Source organism: Amblyomma mixtum, chromosome 6 (assembly GCF_055824585.1).
Source record: "Amblyomma mixtum isolate Tamu chromosome 6, ASM5582458v1, whole genome shotgun sequence".
In the NCBI taxonomy this organism is placed as follows: Eukaryota; Metazoa; Arthropoda; class Arachnida; order Ixodida; family Ixodidae; genus Amblyomma; species Amblyomma mixtum.
In genome coordinates this window covers 30,754,820-30,777,032 of record NC_143017.1, presented here as the reverse complement: position 1 = coordinate 30,777,032, position 22,213 = coordinate 30,754,820, and the positions used below count along the sequence as shown (strand labels likewise).

Sequence of the window (22,213 nt, the reverse complement as noted above, 5' to 3'; positions counted from 1 at the left end):
CGATTTCCCCCACAGAAAACAGTGGCCATTCTGTTTTCACTCAAACGAGGCTTGCAGGCAGACCCCACCCTACACCTTAATGAAATAGATTTACCAGTAGAAAATGAACATAAATTTCTAGGCATAACATTTGACAGAAAACTCACTTTCCTGCCTCATATTAACACGTTAAAAAAGAAAACTTCCCGATCACTGAACATACTCAAAGTCCTTTCACATAAACACTGGGGTTCTGACAGGGCAGGCCTTCTAAAAATTTATCGCTCTGTGGTACGATCCTCATTAGACTATGGCAGTATAGTATATGGTTCAGCAAGGCCATCGTACCTGAAACGACTGGACCCAGTGCACAATTTAGGTTTACGTCTTGCAACTGGCGCTTACAGGACATCACCCATAAATAGTCTTTACGTTGAAACAAATGAACCCTCTCTTACAGATAGAAGAAGCATACTCACATGCTCATACGTTCTAAAAATCCGTTCCCTACCAAAACATATCTGTTACCCTATTGTTACAAATTGCCCATCGAGAACACTGTTTAATAACAAACCACTAGCTATCAGACCACTCCTGCTGCGTTTTGAAGAGATGTGCCAAAACCTCGGCCTACAAGATGCATTACCCGACATTGCTCGAAGACAAGACCCACTGCCTCCATGGTACAATTTTCCTAAAATCTGTGATTTCACCCTTACTCAATTTCATAAAAAACAAACTCCACGACAACATATACTACAAGAATTTCTTGCACTCGAGCAAAAATACAGTAAGTTCACAGATTTTTATACAGATGGCTCAAAAACAGATGTTTACGTAGGAAGTGCAGTGGTGCGAGGTAATTCGGAGAAAACAGTAAGACTTCCAAATTGCGCATCCATCTTCACTGCAGAATGTTACGCAGTCTGGCTGGCCATAGACAAAATATTAAAGGAGCACCTCACAAACAGTATAATCTACACAGATTCCTTAAGTGTGCTTACAGCTCTCCACGCTAGAAACGCTACCACTCCTATTCTTGGTGACATTATACACAGCATAGTAACAGCCGCAGCTAAAAGACAAAATATAAAACTCTGCTGGGTCCCGAGTCATATCGGAATAAAAGGGAACGAGAAAGCAGACTTGTGCGCTGCTCAAGCTCGTAGGATGGAAACGAAAAAAGTAAACATACCTTTTAACGATTGCATAAAATTAGTACAACGGAAATTAAGGAAGAAATGGCAGTCGGCTTGGAACAGTGAAGTCAATAATAAGCTACACTTAGTAAAGCCGGTTTTAGGGGAATGGAGGTCGTGTGACCACCAGGAACGCTTCAAGGAAGGGATTCTCTGCCGTCTCCGAATAGGCCACACTCACCTTACACATAACTTCCTGCTAACAAAACAAAACAAACCTGTTTGCGAAGAATGCGGAGATGAACTTACCGTTAACCACATTTTATTCTCTTGTGCGAAACTGGAAAAACTAAGAAAAAAATACTTCACCGAATTTTATAACGAATGCATTCCTTTTCACCCAGCACTGCTTTTAGATGATAATGCCATTGTTAACATACCTTCTCTTTTTAGCTTTTTAAAAGAAGCAGACGTGCTTGAAAAACTGTAAATTTCGATCCGCTAGTTCACCTTATTAGGTGATACACCTCAGCTACTTTCTCATTCATGAGAAGAAGGCTGAGGTTTTTTATTTGTCTGGTTGGGAGCCTCGGGATCCTTGCCCAGGCAACGATAGGCGCTGAGACTACCTGACCTTCTAAATGCTTTTAATATTAGCCATGTCTAAATTTCGTTTCTTCCCTTATTACTAGGTAATACAGTATTATTAGGCCATCTACACCAGCGATGATTTTTAACATTTTTGAAAATTCTACAGAAAACTCATTATATACCCTGAGCTTGGCGCATGATGGCCTTAGCTGCCTATGTGCCATAAAACCCAACACAACACAACACAACACGATTAATCAGACCAGATCCAACACAAGCGCTAGCATGGCGCCTCTGGATCTTGACGTTAAGTAGTTCCAATTTCTGAGCTAATTGCAACTGCTACTGCTCTTGAATGACCGTTGACTGATTTTATTGTTTCTCCTTAGTTGAGTTTCGTCTTCCACAGATGATTGCCATCCATTAAATTAACATGCTGATTTATTCCTCCCACCCCACAGGATTCTCTTTAGCACCATCGCAAGTAGTTTTTAAGGTGTCAGTGAGCACGTGCATTGTTGTTCCTTAGTTGGAGAGCTTTCCGTCAGAGGTTACTGGCAGGATCAATTTTTCTGCACTTTACTTTTCCCGATGTTTCTGCATTGTTTTCAAATGTGTCTTATCAACTATGTCTACTTTCTGCATTACTAGCACTCTGATAGGTAAGTGCTACATTATCTGCGAACAAAAAAAAGAGCAGAAAAATGTGGGAAATCGAAATGAATAGGAATGGCACGTGCTAATTTTGAAAGAATACTAACGTCAATTAAAAGGTTCACATCCCTAATGAACTTTGTGGTGCATCACTTAAATCTAACGGCTGCTACGAACACAAGAAAACTGTCAACAGCTCTTCGAAACCGTTAACATGGTAACACTAGAGGGTTTACAAAAGTAGGTCTGGCAACAGTGACAGGCACGCTGATCTCGCCTAACCCCGCGGTGGCGGCCATCTTTTGATCGCTTCGTCCGTCCGCTCCGTGTCCGTCCGTCAGTGCCCGCCGTTGTGTACGTGCTTGTAACGTTGTCGCCAAGTGTACTGTGCGTGGAACGGATTTTCAATGTCAAGCGAAGTCCTTTCCTGGTCTAGGGACCTCTCTTTTGTTCCTGGCGGTTTCTGCCAGCGACGGCTAGAGGCATATTTTGAGAGCCGAGGCGTGGTGTGATGCGTTATAGTGAAGTCTTTCCCCACATCTCTGCGTATTGCAATAATCCACTTCTTTCTCAAAGCCGGGTTGCTTGGGAAACCATGGAAGGAGACCTGCACAAATAATAAAGAGGTTTTGTCAACAAGCACCACATTATAGCTGTGGATGCTATACTTTATAGCAACACTGGAAAATCTGATCACACGAACTCTTGCGCGAAGCAGGCATGGCGCGGTGATAGCTGATTTTTAAAATTCCTTATCATTTCAGCACAGTTCCCTTTTCCCGAGGCCGCCCATTTCAGCTCTTGCATGTGAGGTTAAAGCTTGAAATGTCTACTAAAAGAGGAAATAAACAAGAAATCGTCATCTTTACAAAACCAACTGACTTTTCTGGTGGCTGTCAACTAAGAAACACAGATGGTCATATGATCCCATTTCTGGAGGGACATTACTCTCAGATTGCTGGCCGTTTAGCGTATTCGCTGGTATGGGCCAAAGTGGTTGATGTTGCCAGTTTCACAATGTCTTGCATAGAAATATGCCCTGCATTTCCGCTGTGCAAGTATTTCAAAATATATTTGGTTGACATACATAACCGGACAGCCCTTTTTTTAATTTTGTGTACCTTTACCCCTCCGAGGGCACAGGTGATCATATGATCCCATTTCTGGAGGGACATTACTCTCAGATTGCTGGCCGTTTAGCATATTCGCTGGTATGGGCCAAAGTGGCTGATGTTGCCAGTTTCACAATGCCTTGCATAGAAATATGCCCTGCATTTCCGCCGTGCAAGTATTTCAAAATATATTTGGTTGACATACATAACCGGACAGCCCTTTTTTTAATTTTGTGTACCTTCCCCCCTCCGAGGGCACAGGTGATATGATCCCAATTCTGGAGGGACATTACTCTCAGATTGCTGGCCGTTTAGCATATTCGCTGGTATGGGCCAAAGTGGCTGATGTTGCCAGTTTCACAATGCCTTGCATAGAAATACGCCCTGCATTTCCGCCGTGCAAGTATTTCAAAATATATTTGGTTGACATACATAACCGGACAGCCCTTTTTTTAATTTTGTGTACCTTTCCCCCTCCGAGGGCACAGGTGATCATATGATCCCATTTCTGGAGGGACATTACTCTCAGATTGCTGGCCGGTTAGCATGCTCGCTGGTATGGGCCAAAGTGGCTGATGTTGCCAGTTTCACAATGCCTTGCATAGAAATACGCCCTGCATTTTCGCTGTGCAAGTATTTCAAAATATATTTGGTTGACATACATAACCGTACATCCCTTGTTTTAATTTTGTGTACCTTTCCAATACCTCCTAGAAAGACTTCAGGCCTGCGGGCTACGCGAGTGATGTCACATCCAGTAGGCGGATGGCCGCGTCGCTTGCTTCCTCCGCCGCGCTTGGTGTCGCTTTTTTAGGATGGTTTAGTCCCTCTCTATCGACCGCTGTATTTAGCGCGAGTGTGACCGCTATACAACCGTACAAAAAGATACGAGTGCGCTCATTTATAAAGAAAGGAAGAGCCTGCTGTGAAATAACGGGGGGCCTGGTCAGCTGCAGTGCAATTTTTAGAGGAGTAAGATTGACAAACTACTCTAGGTGGGTGAATAACTGATACAAAACGCGAGGAGAATTCTGCAGTAGAGTTGTATTGCTTCGCTGGCTTCGGCTTTAGCGGCGTGCGTCACCTGAATTCGCGATGATGGAGGCAACAGCAACTCGATCGTCACCTTCATGCAAAATGTGTAATGGTGCCTATTGCAGCTTTCTACAATTGCTGCTCCCATGGGGATGTTTATTGTTTGCTGAAAATTCAAAGAATGAGGCAAAATTTAGTCGTCAACCAAAAGACAAATTTCGGTTTATTGGTCATGGGCATGCAAAGGCGCTATAAATAAATGTAAGACAATATAATATACATACAGTAAACAAAACTAATGAAGCATCAAGTAACAGAATTGAACTGCCAGGTAGTAACCACAGATTTGTAAAAGAAACATACCCTTTAAATGTGAAAACATAAATTCTACTCATGGTCAACACTTAAGACTTAGACCATGTCACATATAGTAGAACAGGTCACCGCAACAAACATCTTCAAGGAAACGAAGGCAGGCATGGTTCGCAGTCCAAAATAACACAAAACTTTTAGAAATATACGGTTAAGCACAAAACATATATGTTGAAAAACAATTGCAATAGACTAGAATGAGGAACTTGGTTACTTCACATAAAATGGCACTGCGAGAACAAATCAAAGCAATAAACACACCACATACAAACAAGCTCATGCACAGCGAAATAAAACAACATACTAACTATCAATGTATTAAACTAAAATATAAAATTATCTAAAAACCACAACAAGCACAACATATTGCACAGACAAAAGAGCAGAAAGTAGAGGTGTGCGAATATGAAAGTTTTCGAATACGAATACTTGGTTCTGAATATCGATTTGAATATCGAATGATCAAGGACAGACGCATTTAACCGCTACAAAACATTATTTGAGCACCCTAGAACATCACAGTTCAACTATCAGTGATGAAATGAACACAAAAGATATGTGTGGCTGCACAAAAAGTATGAAAGTCTCGAACATTAATCTTAGAAGAGTAGAAATATCAGAGAAGATGGCTAGTACACAGCATTGATTAAGGCTAGCCTGCCATAAGCACAAAAGCGCGTTGCTGGGATGAACATAAAATGTTGTCGTGAAGGGAAACCGGCTGCTCCACATGGTCAGGCAGAACTAGTTTGTTCCCTTCTAGCTGAAGCGACTTCTCCAGCCCCAAAAATGCCCTCTCACTTGGCACTGAACTGGCACGTATTGCGAGGTATTTCGTGCGCAGCTCTGACTATACCAGCTTCGCAGGCATAGCCACAAAGAAGCTCACCAGCGTAGTCAGCTACTGCATGGCCCAACGTTACGCATTGCTCTGGGCACCGCCACATTGTTATGTCTCTGTCGATAGGACTTGTGGACCGAAATGAACGCTGGTGCTCGCAATAGATTATTCGGCTTGGTACGAATATTCGCGTCAGGTAGATTATTCGAAACAACACGAATTCTTGGATTTCGAATCGAATACGAATACTAAAAATATAATATTCGAATTATATTCGAAAATTTCGAATATTCGCACACCCCTAGCAGAAAGCCATGAAAACAACCTAGCTTTTCGACAGGACAGTTAGTTTCCTTTTTTTTTTTACTCTGCATTATGAGATGATGCCGAGAGAAGGTCGTTTTTTCTTTTACACATGTTATTTAGAAGAATGTTTGCTGCTGAATGCAGCAACAGGTTCATATCTTGTTCAGGTCTGTGGCCATTTAGGCAAGTATCAAAATCTTTACATTCTGGTAAAACCTCTGTTGTTAAGCATAGCAGAGCCATTCGCTGGTCTTCTAACTCGAAGAACTTATGGCAGTGTTCTTTAGATAGAAGTTGTTCTATCACTGCATGCGCATACATCACAGCAATTACAACAACTGGTGCTGGAAAACAAAGGCCACCTCTATTAACCTCTTTAAGGGCGTTGATGAGGCTATTTTCTTCATGGGATTCCTCCATTTTCCTTGCCACTGCAAGGTTTCTTTTGCATTCTTCACATTTCAGTGCCTTACAAGCAGCATGAGCACAATACCCAGCTACATATGTAATCACTGGGATTTTTGAAGACATTGACCACTGACCACCGATAGTGTTGATAAAGTTCGCAGTTTCTGCTGCTCTGTCCATTTCATTGGCATGTACCAGAAGCCCTTCTGCAGTAAATTGATTGAATACTTGCAGTGCGATCTTGACATTTTGCCGCTCTAACTTTGACGGATTCAGAGCTTTTGAGGTTAACTGGTGCCCATACTTCAGCAAACACCCTTCTTCCAGTTTGTGTGATCTTCGCAGAGCTTCAAACGAAGCCCACATGATGTGACCACTGTCAATTGTATAACTAGTGATAGAAATTGGTGCCATGATTTTTTTGGTTTATCCAGTTGTTTCGCACACATTTCAAGAGGTGGACTGTGTCAATAATGTAAAACAGGGGTCTCGTAGGGTCACAGGGATGAGGATACACAAACTGCAGCTGTGGAGGACTACAGAAGCTCAACATTGTCTTTCTATTAATACATACATACAAGTTTCATTCTCCACAAAGAAGTGGAAGGAGGCGGAGGGAAAAGCCGTACATTTGCGGCTTGAAAAATCCTCCACCCCCTTACAGTGTATACAGCAGCAGAGTGGGGCAATAAGCAGTCGCATTTTTGTTGCAAAGGGGAAAAAAAAACAGCACTATATCACATCACAAAATAAAATAAGCCTAAATAAGAGTTTCAATAAAGCACTGGTTTTGGACACTTGGGAAAAATTTTTTTTCCCTTCTTCCCTTTTTTTTTAAACGTAAACAATGAAATGTAATTGAACATAAGGATAGACGTGTGCGTTCATTCACAAAAAAAAAAGAAAAGTACGAGTAGCAAAATATTTGTACATATTTGGAAGAGACATATTGGATACATCAGCGGCTTCTTTTTCTGCAGCATTCAATAATCGCGGTAGATTATACCGGAGTGTTTGTTGTCCATAGGCAGTGCGACATTTTGGAATTTTCCATCGTTCTGGAGTTCTGGTGCTGTAGGTGGGATAATTGGGTCTTAATTCTGCCATTTCAGTAAAAACTGTACTCTTTCGTTGGACGCTTAAACGGTACTGCCTGCATAATTTTTATTCGTATATATTTCTTGCTTTTCATAATTTAAGCGAAGCAAAGATATGTGAAGAAGGTGCTGTGTATTCAACGTTTTCAATTATTCGTACTATTTTTTCTGTAGCCTTTCAAGCTTCAACAGATTAGTTTTTGTTGTTCCCCAGACTAAATGAGAGTAGTTTAGGTGGGAGAGAAAGGGAGCGTTATAGACCATTAGTTTAACTTTTTTTGGAAGAGTATAGCGGTTGCGATTTAAAGTTCCAGTTATGCAGCTCAGTTTGCTGATTATACTATTTACCTGATCATTTCATTGTAAAGTTGAATTAAAATATAGCCCTAACACCTTGACAGTATCTACCACATCAATGGCTGCGGATCTAAACATTACGGTTCCTTGTGACGAAATTTGTTTACTTTTTGGTCGAAAAATCACCACCTTTGTTTTGTTTGCGTTAAGTTTTAAATGATTGCTGGAAGTCCACGAGTCCAATTTGCATAGAAAATTATTTGCTTTAGTAATTCCTTCAGCTTCAGAGCATGATGGCACCAAAGCACTCGTATCGTCGGCATATATAACGAACTTGGTATCTGAGCAGATGTGTACAATATCATTAATGTACAAATTAAATAGGACAGGGCCTAAAATGCTACCCTGTGGGACTCCTGAAATTATTTTTTTGCTGTGAGAAATGAAACCATTTATGTCGACATATTGAAATCTATTTGATAGGTAACTTTTGGGCTGAGCCAAAACATGTCCCCGTATACCATAATGATGCAATTTTTCAAGAAGGATAGTATGACTAATATAATCGAAGGCTTGGCTAAAATCAACAAAAATACCCATAACAATACATTTCTCTTCAAACTGTTTTAGAATATATTCCTTATGGTCCAACAGCGCCAGCTCTGTAGACCTGTCCCTTCTAAAACCATATTGCGAAGTAGTTATTATGTTATGCTTGCTGCACAACCGCGATATTCTATCTAGGATGATTTTCTCGAGACCTTTCGAGAAGGCAGGAAGAATTGACACTGGTCTGTAGTTAGATACATCATTTTTATCACTTTTCTTATATAGGCTATCACACGGGCGACTTGCATTTTTGTTGGAAAAACAGCGGTAGAAATGCAGAGATTAAAAATGTGCGCTAGAATGGGGCTGATTATACGTATCACATACTTCACGGGTTTTATTTGTATACCATTGGCATCAACACTATGAGAATTATTTAAACTCAAAAGAGAGAACACACTTCATTTGCATCAGTTGGTTCAAAAATATTGTGCTAGAGTTTTTCTGCCTTGAAGTTTTGTATGATGTTGTCGGGTTTTTAGTAAAATCTCTGTTAACAAAACAAAGTTAACAAAAATATTTACGTTCGGCTCTACGGCGATTCCTGCGGTAGACCGACTGGATCTGCTGAGCGTTCTCGGGGTTGATCGGGCGGCGCGGCTTACTCCCCGCCGGAGCCGGCGGCAGCCTTACCGCCTTCCCAACCTCCGCGATGGCTTCCTGCAAAATAGAGAGAAAGCCATCCCAACTCTCATCAGAAACAGGCTCGCGCAGCAAACGCCGGAGGCGCCTGGTGTGGTCGGCGAGCACGCCCTCGTCCTCGGTCAGGGATGCCAGGGGGTCGACGCTGTTTCCTTCCTCCTGTTGGCTTGACTCCGCTTCCTCTTCTTGCGTTGGGCCGTCCTCTTCTTCCGGGAAGGTGGGTGCAGGTGATTCCTCTCGGTCGCTCTGCGTCGAGATGCGCTGCTCGTTGCTGGCTGGTGCAGGGCTTGCTCAGGACGAACTGGCGGGCTAGTTGGTTACACATTTAAAAAATTTTAACGAGCGCACGAGAATGAAACGAGGACTGAAAGAGGACACACACCACAAAGCGCCGTACTGCAACTGATTTGCTGGCTGGTCTTTGGCTTCTGAATTTCCTGTGGAGGGAGGAGAAGGTGAGGGGGGCGGCGATGATGGCTCGATGCTCAGCAGAGGCGATTCTGTGGGCTCAGTTTCAGATGTGGAGTCTTCAGACGGTGTTGGCGAGCGCCGTGTCCTTCGGCGAAGTACAACAGACGGCACGGGACGGGGTGGCTGAGCCTCTCAGGCCGCCTTCCTGCGGTGCCACAAGTGGTGGTTGTCCAATCCCTTCTTGGTAGTGAAGGTTAATGGACACTCAGAGCACTGGTGGCGGTTCTCCGCGGCAGCGGCCTCCTCGAACCTCCCTCCGGCAAGGCATCCGTGAACAGTCGGTCGGATCCCGATGTCCTCGTTGCACAGGGCGCAGAGGTTCACGATCCGACGAATGCGCACGCCATGGTTGCCTTCTAGGTGTCGAACGAGGGACTGCCGCCTGGACGTCCACACGGCCGGGGAGTACGCCATGGAGCATCCCTCTTCCGTGCATCGGAACGTGCGCGCCAGAGGAAAACACAACGTTAATGTGCTTCCATCACGGCACGGCTGCGATCCGGGTTGGCTTGGGCTAGACGCGGTGCTGGTCGGGGGGGACGCCATTCTGCTGAAAATAAAGGAAGAGACATAAAGAAGTCGCGATGAAGTTTGCCACTTACATGCTCAGTGCAAGCGTAAAGCAACGCGGCTTCGAAGTGTGTGGCGCGATGCCTCTCGGCTCTCTACGGCGGCGCCGACGAGACGGCGGGCTGAGTCAGCGGCCGAGCGGCCGAGCTGGCGCGAGAAGGAGTGGAGGAAGCGGGAGAGAGAGAGAAAGCGAGGGGCCCGGTGCTAGCGAGCGAATGCACAGATAGAGGGAGGGGCCATGCGCGGCACAAAGCGAAGACAATGGTTTGCGCGAACGTGCTGCGAGCAGCGTGCGAACAACTAGGGGGAGTAAGGGGCCAAGCATGGAACAAAGAGAGTGAGCGCAGATATAGAAATACAGGTGGTCTGAGTGAGCCTAGAGTGAGCGAAAGAGAGAGAGGGCTGCAAAGCTCAGCAGTGCGAAGTAGGTCAAGGAGAGAGTCTCGACGGACAAAGCGCCCTGTGAACCTTCAAGAGAGAGAATCGCAGGGCAGCAAGCCAAGCGAGTGAAGAGAGGAGGAAGAGGTGGCAAAAATTACATGCACACTTCTCGTCGCAAGGGACGAGCCAAATATAGGAAAAGAAACAGAAAAAATAAAAAAAGTAAAAAAATCATGCACACTGCTTGTGGCAAGCGACAAGCCAAATGGGGAAAAAGAGAAAGACCAGAAACAATAGCAAGCACACTTTTTCATGCAACAATAAGCATGCAACGATGATCCGCCCAGGCAGCAGGAACCGTGTCGCCAGGTGACGGCCAAGCTCGCAGAGAACCAGCGACCAGCGGCTCCCCGGTGTAGGCAGGGTGGTCCGATAATGAAAAGCTTTTATTCAAGGAAGGGTGCAATATAAGTACACTTGGAAAGTTGATGTAAACATCATGTGTCTCAGTTCGGAGGGCTATCAGGATGACAGCGCAATCTGGCCACATCTCCCCTTTACTGTTGTGTTTCATCTGGCAACGGGTATCGACAGGGTTCGCGACGTGGTCTTGTATTTCTGCGTAACTGTTGTCCAGTCTCGAGGTCGTCGCCTTCGGAAGTGCGCGATGAGGTTGATTCCGGCTCAAATTGTAGTGCTGCCTCCTGCAGGTGCTCTTGTGTTCAGCGGATCTCACGGCCGTCTTTAGTCTTCACGATCATAGACCTGGGCGTCTTTGCTGGCCTTAGAACCTTACCTGGTGTCCAGGTTCTCTGGAGAGTGTGGTATGTTGTGACATGTTGTCCGGGCGTCATTGGGGACAGGTTCCTGGCTCCGCGGTCGTACTATCTGTTTTGTTGCTTGTAGATTGCCTGAATGCAGTCGTGAACATCCTTGCTGGGGATCGCTTCTGGTTCCAGGTGCTTTGTTGGTACCGGCAGCAGGGTCCGTGTCTGCCGTCCCTTCAGCCTCTGCGCAGGAGACCTGAGAACAAGATCCCGGGGAGTATTACGCCACTCAAGCAAGGCACTTTCAAAATCTGGTGTGTGGAGGGAGCACTTCTTTAGCAGCTTCTTTGCCTCCTGCACTGCCCTTTCTGTCATGCCATTGGAACGCGGGTGGTACGAGCTTGACGTGATATGCACAATGTCTAGCTTTGTCAAAAATTCTTTGAACTCGGTGCTACTGAAGGGTGGTCCGTTGTCACTTGCAGATTCTGTGGCAGCCCGTGCACAGAGAAAACCTGTGCACACCAAGTCTTGAGCGCATTAGCTGTGGTGTGGCTAAACTGTCAGACTTCGAAGAAAAAAAGTATAGAAGTCGACCATAATGGCAAATTCCCGGCCACTGTAGTGAAACAGATCCACACCTACTGTTTCCCATGGTAGGTTCGGAACGTCATGGCTCAAAAGGGGCATTTTCTGGTTTCGAGCCTGGTGCGTTTGGCATACCTTGCAGGTTTTGCAAAACTGCTTGATATCTGCGGACATGCTGGGCCAAAACATTACTCTGCTGGCCCTTGCCTTCATCTTGTCTTCTCCAGCATGCGCTGCGTGAAGGAGCTGCATCACCTCTGCTCGTTTCGACCTTGGAATAATTACCTTGTTGCTGCGGAAGACTAGGCCGTCTTGCGCGTGAACTTCTTCCCTGTAGGTCCAGTACGGTCTTGCCGGCTCGCGGACTGCCGGTTTGTTGTCCGGCCATGCCGTTGCTGCATATTCATGGACAGTCACAATTGCGGGATCCTCGTTTGTAGCGGCACGCAGTGTTTTCAAGCCTTCTTCTGATGCTGCAACATAATCAAGAACATTCACTCGAAACTGTTCAGTTTCTTCTTCCAGTGCAATTTTGCTAGGAAACCGCGATAAGGCGTCCGCTAGAAATAGCTCTTTACCCGGTTTGTATCTCAAAGTTATTGCGTAGCGTTGCAAGCTGAGGCGCATGCGCTGCAAACGGAGCGGACACTGATGTAGGGGTTTACTGAATATGGGTATCAAAGGCTGGTGATCTGTTTCGACAACCACATCTGCCTGACCAAAAATGTAGTCATGGAACTTTGTGCATCCATGAACAATTGTAAGCGTTTCATTCTCTATCTGCGCATAGCGTTGCTGCGCTTTTGTGAGCGATCTCGGTGAGAAGGCTACGGGATGGTCATCTTGCATCAAAACGGCCCCTACGCCTGACTGGCTGGTGTCGACAGAAAGCACGACTGCCTTCTTTGGGTCGAAGTAGGAGAGAACTGGCGCTGTTATCGGTATCTGTCGCAGTGCTTCAAAACTGGCCTGTTGTTTTTCGGTCCAAACCCATGCGTTATCTTTTCGCAGTAGTTCTCTAAGTGGTTCGGTCAAGACAGACATGTTGGGAATGAAACGCTGTACAAAGTTGACTGTGCCAAGAAAAATTTGCAGTTGCTTACTGGTTTTAGGCTACGGTATTTCCAGCATGGCCTGTACATGTTCTGGGTTGATGCGCAGACTTGTGTCGTGAGGATGTGTCCCAAGTAACGAACCTCAGTCTGTAGGAAAGTGCATTTTTTGAGGTTAAGTCGCAGGTTGTGCTCATGGCAGCGCGTCAGCAAGAGGGTCAGATTGCAGTCATGTTCATCTCTTGTCTTTCCCCAGACCAATATATCGTGCATTACAACCGCGACACCGGGCATGCCGTCTAACAAGCGGTGCATTGCAGCTTGAAAAATTTCTGGAGTCGATGATATTCCAAAGGGCATTCGGAGGAAGCGATACCTCCCGTACGGCTAACTTTCTTCAGTTAGCTTTATTTGCCAAAATCCGGATGCTGCATCAAGGGTGTAAAAAAATTTTGCTCCAGAGAGCCGCGGAACTATGTCCTCTAAAGTTGGCATGGAATAGTTTTCTTGAAGCAACTCTGTTTTAGGGCCGTCAGGTCAAGGCAAATACGCACTTTATCTTTTTTTACCACGGTCACCATGTGGCTAGACCATTCGGTGGGCTCAGTTACCTTTGTAATGACGCCCTGCTGCTCCATGCACTGTAGTTCCATGAGTACTTTGTCTTGCAGCGCCACGGGGGAACCCTCCTAGCCGGCACGATGGTTCCCAGGCTGCCTGGTTTCAGCTTCATTGAGTATTCCACGCCTTTCAGTTGTCCGAGTCCATAGAAAACATCTGCGAAAGGTTGGGCAGGGGGATATAGTCCTTCAGTTTCCACTTTCTGTAAGCGGTATATCAGTCCCAGTCGTTCTGCGACTGTCCTGCGGAGTGTGACTGCAACATCTTGGTCAACAACGAAAAATTGTTCTTCGCATTTTCTGTTATCAACGCTAAGGAGAAGTCTATCTTTTGCTTGTGCTGTGGTCCTATGACCGAAGAATGCTGTTAAAGTCACGTTGCATGCTTGCTTCGGTTTATCAGATAGCCTTGCCAGCTCTTGCTTTGCGATAACGCAACAGTTTGCCCCCGTGTCCAACTTGCACGATAACAGTTGACCTTCGCTGTAAACTGTTGCCATCCATCTATCGGCTTCGAGCGAGTTGATCGTTAGTCCTGCAAGAAAAAATCCTCTGTTTCGGCCTGCACCTGCCGTAGCTGTTTTCCTTGTCGGCTAGCAGTTTGTTTGGTGCCAAGTGCTTTGCAGACCTGGGCAAAATGGTTCGCCGCCCCGCAGTTCCTGCAATTTTTTCCCCTCGCTGGACAGTTTCCACCCCGGTGCATCTGGTAGCCGCACCTGCTGCACATTTTCCTTTTAGCGGCAACCGAGTTCACTGTCGTAGTGTGTGCTCCCCCGGTTGCTGTGCTTATCTCTTGGAAATGCTGCTTTCCTTGCTCTTCAATATGGCAAATTTCCACCGCCTTTTGGTAAGTAGGGTTTTCAGCCAACAGTTTCTGCTGCAACCGCTTGTCTCTAACACCCAGTACGATACGGCTGCGTAGCATGCGGTCTTCCAGAATTTCGAATTCACAGTTCTTGGCCAAAATTTTCAACTCGATCAGCGAGTCATTAAATGATTTACCTTCTTTCTGGTCCCTTGAACCAGAGCGGAATTCATGAAGAGTCAAGTTGTTTGCTAGCTTGTAGTAGTCTTCAAAGTTTTTTTTCAACACTTCAACATCATTTAAACTACCCCCTCCACGCGGGCCTGTCGCTCCTCGTCTAGACTGCCTGCTCGTACCTTATGTAATACGGTCTGATCGGAAATCGGTCGGCCGTGCCCGAGCGCCTTGCTTGCTGTGCGTGATGATTGACGCAGGAGTGTGTGGTAGCACGCCTTCAGGATGTTCAAGTAATCGCGCATTACAGGCGTGTACACGTTCACGAAACGGGTCTGACGCCTGTCGAGCCAGAGGTCGACGACCAGCACACGGCCATCGTGCCCGAAAGTACAGTGCGCTCCTGATCGAAACGGCGGGTTAAGAAAAACGCCACAACACCGCGAGTCTGTCAAAGAAAAGAATGCATCTACATAAAAACGGGAACGAAAAGCAATAACGTCTTCAGGGGTGTGGAAATTGCACTCCTGCAGAAACAAAACATCAACATATAACGCAGGCACAAGATGGAGCACCTCCTGTTGTCTATCGGAAGAGCGGAAACCTTGCACGTTAAAGGAAAGAAAAGGAAACTGAGCCATCATAAAACTAAACGGGGAAACAGTACAACAAAGCTATACAACGAAACAAGTGAACGAAACAAAACGATGACGGACTCACGGCACAGTTCTGTGGGCAGAGTCTGTGGGCGCGTCCTTTCCCGGGAGTTGACAGGACACTCTCTGGCGGGGTGGCGTCCTGAAGTCCTCCAGGCGTCCTTTGTCGGCGGCCCTGCGGCGACGGGGCGACGATGCCAAAGCGGTGCAAGCGGCTGTGCAGCGAAGTTCGTTCGATGCACGCGGCTGCGGAAAGCACACACAGTCACACGCGCACCAACACATTCCACCGCATAGACACCGTCCTGTCGTTCGCACACTGCGCCGGCGAAGCCAGCACGCCGACGAGGTAAGGGCGCCGGGTGCGCGCCGCAAGTGCGGCGCCCGAGACGCCGCTGAGCAGGGAAGGAGGAGGGCCGTTAAGGCCTGGGGCCTCGGCTGAAAAGATAGCGGCGCCGTGGAGCTTCGAAAGAACAGCGCTTGGACCACGACGGCGGCATGCTCCCGCCGCCGCCGCCCCCCAGCCCCGGAGCTCTTTCCCGCAACATTGCCACTCTCATTTCACTGGCCCGCGGCTTTACCTTGCCGCAACCATCTCTCATGCCAAATAATGGCTTCGCAAACTATTCCGCGGAACTCCGCGCCGCCGTCGCCGGTCGCTTGCAGGCACAGCCGAAGCGCGTGAAACGCTGCTGAGGGGGTGAGTTTTAGCGGCACCTACCGGCTGGCTTGGTCCCTACTCAGAGGTCACGTGGTATTTCTTCGGCCGCGCGCTCCCGTAGAGGGTGGCGCGATGCGCAGGTCGCCATTATACAGTAGGTCGTGGCTTGGACGGCCGCTGAGCAGGGGGAGGAGGAAAAGGCCCGTCAGGGCCTGAAGTCCGGCGAGGAGGCGCCGTGGCGGAAACTATTCGTTTCCCTCGACGTCCATGAGGACGCCATCCTCGTCTGCCGTCCGAGGTTTCTTCTTCGGCGCCTGGGTAGCCGAAGAACAGGTCGCTCCGCCGCCCGACGACGAGGAGAGCTGGCGCTTGTGGTCCTCCAGGTTGAGGACCTTTCTGGCACCCCGCACCAACTTAGCTGCGCACGGGCCCCGCGGCAGCAGGGCGACCGGGATGTGCGGCGCCTTCAGTCGCGACTTGCTTGATCCGTCGCTGCTCTGGGCGTCCTTCACGGGAGTGTGCAGGGCATCACTGGGAGAGGGCAAGCCAGGCGACGCGGTGTCTGTGCCCGTGCCCTCGTGCTGCGCCGCCGTGGGCCCGTCAAAGAGGGAGGCCTCCAAACTCGGAGGGTCCCCAAAAGAAGACTCGTGTCGTCCGACGAGGTCGATTCCGCGGCGTCGGAGTTGCCCATGGACAGCTCCGCCGTGGATTGGCTCGACGAGGTGCCCGTCGGCTCCGTGCCCACCTGGTCGTCAGCGGTCCTGGTCGCGGCGTCATCCCGCAGGTCAGCCCCCTCGACAGGGCTCGCCTCCGCCTCCTGTGCCGCACCGCTCGAACTGGCGCCAGCCCCCTCAGGTGTCGCCTTTGGCCCGGGTTGCACACCAGGCTCCTGGGAAGGTCTGGCTGCCGCAGCAGCCGCGGCCGCCGCGTAGGACCGCGGCACGACGCAGTCGGAGGACGGGTGGTCGTCTCCGCACCGCTTGCATACGGGTTTGCAGTCAGCGCCGATGTGTCCGTACGCGCCGCACCGGCCGCAGCGCACCGCCTTACACGTAGCGCCGAAGTGGCCCTCGGCGCCGCACCGGGAACAGACGCGTTTCATGCCTCGGTACTCAATCATGGCTCGAACACCGGCCACCGTCAGGAAGTTCGGTGGAGCCCGGGTCATCTCGAGCTTCACCAGACGCGTCCCGTTCCCGATGCGGTTCCTGGACTGGAAGGCGACTTCGGTGATGGCGCGCACCTTCCCGTACGGTTGGAACGCCGCGGCGAGGTCCTCGTCGCTGACGCATGGGGGGAGACGGAAAACCGTCACATGCACCACTGGAACCCCCATCTGCTCCAGTGGCACCTCCTTTCCGGCGATGAGCAGCGAGCCCACCGCCACCATTTTCGCCGCCTGCGCCATGGAAGCCACGGCAGCCAGGAAACGTAACCCTCCGAGGTGCTGCAAGTACGTCAGCCCACCGACTCCGACCACCTCCTCGAGCAGGTCGATGAGGCGATCGGCCGGAACAGGTTCCGGCACAGTAAACAAAAAGCATTGCGCCTTTGTGGGGCGCACTGCAGGGCAGGGTCTCCATCGCGACGGGGCCCGGGTCACCAAGGCAGGAGCGCGGCGCCGGGCAGCAGGACGGCAGGCAGGACCTCCGGGACGCTGGATCCGGGGGCCACCTGGAAAGGAGTCGCTCGAAGATCGCTGGCTCGACGGGCAGCGTAACGGCCTCTCTTAGCCAAAACAAGGCTAAGAGAGGCCTAAGTAGCCCCGCCATGAGCGGAGCTGGGCGCGGTCTTCGCGTGGGGCGGGGCAGCGCCCTCTGAATTATCGTCTGACAACTCCTGCCTAGCGTGCTTCCCCGCGAGCTTGCCGGTATTCATATCGTTGTCGGGGCTCGCGCGCAGGTCGATCGGCTGGCTCACTGGTGCTACAGGCGGAGTTGTTCCGAGTGTCGGTGCGTCGGGGACGTGCGAGGTGGCCGGTCTGGTGGGTCGTCGCCTGTCCTCCTCCTCGGGCGGCTGTCGGCGGGGGGCACGGCGGGGCAGGCCCTGGTTGGTGGACGTGGTGAGGGCCGCGCGCTGCACGCAGGTGAGGTCCCCCGTCAGGCGCAGGACGGAGCCGCCGTCGGAGAGCCCACCCTCCTCCTTTAGGGAGGTGGTGGACTCAGAGTCCCTGCTCGCCTCGTCAGCCGAACTGCAAGGTGGGAGTGGTTTGGGAGAAAATGCCCCCGTCGTGTCGGAGGCGGGCGAGGGCGAACCGAACATGAAGAGCTCTAGGGAGCTCTCTGCTTGCGTGTCGGCAGCCGGGGTGGAGGGGCTGCCTGCAGCAGGCACTGCGGGCTGGTCCCCCTCGCGGGTCTCGGCCAGGTGGTGTTCGGCCTGGACCTCCTTGGGAGTCTCAAGACCTGCTCCGCCTGGGCGCCGTCGGCAGGGCGCTGCTCGGCGGTGGGCTGCGGGTTTACGTCTGCAGCTCCTTTGGGCGGTTCCGCGGCGTGCGGCACGTAGCACCGGCGTGGCCCTCCTGCCCGCAGCGCGAGCACACCTTGCGCACGCTACGATAATCACACATGGCGCGGTGGCCCAGCACCGTGATTAAGTTCGGTACGGGCTTGCGCATTTCCATGCGCACGAGGCGCTTCCCGTTGCCGACGTGCCGCCGGCCCTTGACAGCAAGGTGGCTCACCTCTAGCACTTTCCCGTAAGGGCTCAGTGCCGAGGCGAGCGAGGGTTTGGGGAAGGCTGGTGCATGCCCTTGGCCTGAGTGTCCCGGCTTGGGAACGCCCTTGCCGGGCGCCACGCCCGGCAAGGGCGTTCCCAAGCCTGGACACTCAGGCCAAGGGCATGCACCAGCCTTCCCCAAACAATAAAGGCGGCTCCACAGGAACCAGCTTTGAAGAACAGATATCAAACTAACAAAGCTCGCTCATCTCGTCCCTCTGGAAAAACCAGTTCGGCTCAGAATGTAGCCATATACCAGCCTCAAAGTGTAGAATCAACTGCATAAAGGGAAGTTTATTTAGCATCGAAACAATTGCTCAGGCTCTACATATCGTACAAACGAACACAAAGGAGGCCACTTTGATCTTAGCCATAAGGCTGAGAAGCGATAATCCTGATAAGCCCAGGCTTGAAAACCCTCTGTATTGCCAGCACAAGTGGCGCCACATACCGGCAGACGCTGAAGCAGTTGGTTATTTGGCAAGTGCGAGCGGCAAGTGCGAGCCAACGGCAGCTTTACCGCCTTTGCAACCTCCGCGATGGCTTCCTGCAAAATAGAAAGAAAGCCCTCCCAACTCTCCTCAGACACAGGCTCGCGCAGCAAACACTGGAGGCGCCTGGTGTGGTCGGCGAGAACGCCCTCGTCCTCGGTCAGGGATGCCAGGGGGTCGATGCTGTGTCCTTCCTCCTGTTGGCTTGACTCCGCTTCCTCTTCTCCTTGCGTTGGGCCGTCCTCTTCTTCCGGGAAGGTGGGTGCTGGTGATTCCTCTCGGTCGCTTGCCTCACTCTGCGTCGAGATGAGGTGCTGGTTGCTGCAGTGCTTGCTGGCTCCTCTTCGGTGTCCGAGTTTCCTGTGGAGAAACGAGAAGGTGAAGGCGGCGACCATGATGACTCGCTGCTCGGCGGAGGCGAGTCCGTCGGTTCGGTTTCCGAGGCGGAGTCTTCGGACGGTGCTGCAAAGCGGCGTGTCCTAAGCCGAAGATTCATGGACGGCACGGGACAGTGCGGAGGCAAGTCCGTCGGTTCGGTTTCCAACGCGGAGTCCTCAGACGAGGCTGGAGAGCGGCGCATCCTTGGGCGACGAGTCACGGACAGCTCAGGACGGGGCGGCCGAGCCTCTGAGGCCGCTTTCCTGCGGTGCCACAATTGGTGGTTGTCCAATCCCTTCTTAGTGGTAAAGGATAACGGACACTCAGAGCACTTGTGGCGGTTCCCCGCAGCAGCGGCCTCCTCGAACCCCCCTCCGGCAAGGCATCCGTGAACAGTCGGTCGGATCCCGAGTTCCTCGTTGCACAGGGCGCAGAGGTTCACGATCCGACGAATGCGCACGCCATGGTTGCCTTCCAGGTGCCGAATGAGGGACTGCCGCCGGGACGTCCACACGGCCGGGGCATACGCCATAGAGTATCCCTCTTCCGTGCATCGGAACGTGCGCGCCAGAGGGAAACACAACGTTAATACGGTTCCCTCGCGGCGCGGCTGCGATGCGGGTTGGCTTGGGCTAGATGCGATGCTAGTCGAGGGGGACGCCATTCTGCTGAAGAAAGGAAGACAAATAAAGAAGTCGCGATGAAATTCACCGGTTACATGCAGCGATGGATTTCCCTCAGTGCAAGCATACAGCGAAGCGACTTCAAAGCACGTGGCGCGGTGCCTCCGGGCTGGTTACGGCGGCGCCAACGAGACGCGCCAGAGGGCTGAGTCAGCGGTGGAGCTGACGCGAGGAGGAGCGGAGAAAGCGGGAGAGAGGGAAAGCGAGCGGCCCATACGGGCGCAGAGGCAGACACATGGCAGACGGGCTCGAAGCTAGCGAGCGAGCGAACTTACAGACAGAGGGAGGGGGAAAGCGGAGACAATAGGTTGCGCGAACGTGCTGCGAGCAGCGAGCGAACGAACAACGTGGGGGAGAGAGTGGCCAAGCGCGGCACAAAGAGAGCGAGCACAGAGAGAGAAAAGAGGTGGCCCTAACACACCCAGAGCGAGCGAGCCAAGGACGAAAGAGAGAGAGGGAGAGAGGCAGCTGCCAGGGGCGGTAGAGCAAAGAGTCTCGTCGGACAGAGCGCCCAGTGAGACAACAAGAGACACTCGCAGGGCGGCAAGCCAAGCGAGTGAAGAGAGGAGGAGGAGGGAGGGTGAAAAAGGTGACAAAAATTTACATGCATACTTCTCGTCGCAAAGGACGAGCCAAATAAACAAAAAACACAACAAATAAACATATTTCATGCACACTTCTCGTCAAGCGACGAGGCAAATGAGGAAAGAGAAAAAGACAGAACAGTAGCATGCACACTTGTTCATGCAATAATAAGCGTGCAGCATGCAACGATCATCCATTCAGGCAACAGGAACCGTTTCGCCAGGTGACGGCCAAGCTCGCAGAGAACTAGCGACCAGCGAGTCCTCGGCGGGCCCAGTCAGGCTGCAGCCGGCAGCGACTGAAAAAAAAACAGATACACATAAAATACAAAAACACAAAAATAGGTGAAGCACGAAGAACAGATATGCAAAAGTGCAGCCTGGCGTGCCCCCAGACTACACAAAGACAAGTTTATTACGAATTGACACTTCCAGTACATCGCTCTCGGACATATCATTTGATGCGAGCAACACAAATACATCTTTAATAAAAGGAACAAATGCGTCTCTAACACAACAAGTAACAGGAAGAATAACAGCGATAACACAACAAAGCATGTTCAAAACAATTACAGCAGGCCGAAAGCCCAAACTGGCTCTCTACAGCCAAGCAACAAGAAAAAAATTGTGCACCACTGTCACATCAAAGCAGACATGCCAGAGATGGGGGGGGGGGGGGGGGGGGGGGGGCAGGCTAGTAAGGCAGAGCCGTCATTCGTAGTCTGCCGTTGGCCACAACAAAGAATCTCGTGTGCCAGCGCCGTAAGAACAGCGCCTCGCCATAATTTGCTAACCGGTCAGACAAGTATTCTCAGAAGACGAGGCGCAGGTTCCGCAGCGCTGGATACATGGCGCGGGCAGGGGTTCGAGGTGCCTCTGCGAGACACCGTCGTCGCCACAGCACAAACATGATGGCGGCCACCGCCAAACGAGTGAAGGGGCTGCGTGTACGCCTGTCCATTCGACCACCGCGCACCTGAAACATTCGGTACACAAGGCGCCACATGGTACGGGCGACAACACACTGGTGAAATACATGCGTCACAGTTTCCTGTGCACCGCAGTTGGTGCACTGCTCGTTTGGGACGATGCCCCATGTTGCCAGGCGCTGGCGCGTTGGAAGGACGCCCCAACGCCTGTGCCACTCAAAGTCTTTAACATCACTTTGGAGCCTGACAGACACCCATGCCCTCCACTTGGACGCAGAGGTCCTCTGCTGATCGTCTCGAGTGAGACGGCTGCAGCAAATCATCTCGCTCAGCCTAGAGGCAGGCGTTTCACACAGATCGATGTCTGGAGTGTCGGCGTCCAGCGCCAACTTTAAACCCGACACCGCCATGTAATAGGGGGATGGCCGCTCAGCTTTTGGACCCGTATACCGGACAGGCGAAAAGGCGCGACGAGCCGTACCCATCCAGTACAGCAATAGTCCGCAACCTGGATAGGTCTCGGACTCCAGAAGGCTGGCAATGAGCCTAGCACCAAGTGCCCGAGCAACTGTGGGAATGCACGGGAGGCCGAGGCCTCCTCTATTG

At 50.6% G+C, this 22,213-nt stretch overlaps 1 long non-coding RNA gene across 1 annotated transcript; it reads right to left on the bottom strand.

Moving 5' to 3' along the window:
* Positions 1 to 12,195: 12,195 nt before the first annotated feature.
* Positions 12,196 to 15,362, bottom strand: LOC149338707 (uncharacterized). The gene is made up of 3 exons (XR_016283449.1): positions 15,231 to 15,362; positions 13,523 to 13,688; positions 12,196 to 12,332 (listed from the first exon to the last, which is right to left on the bottom strand). It is a non-coding gene; the product is annotated as an uncharacterized LOC149338707 (long non-coding RNA).
* Between the last annotated feature and the right edge of the window lie 6,851 nt (positions 15,363 to 22,213).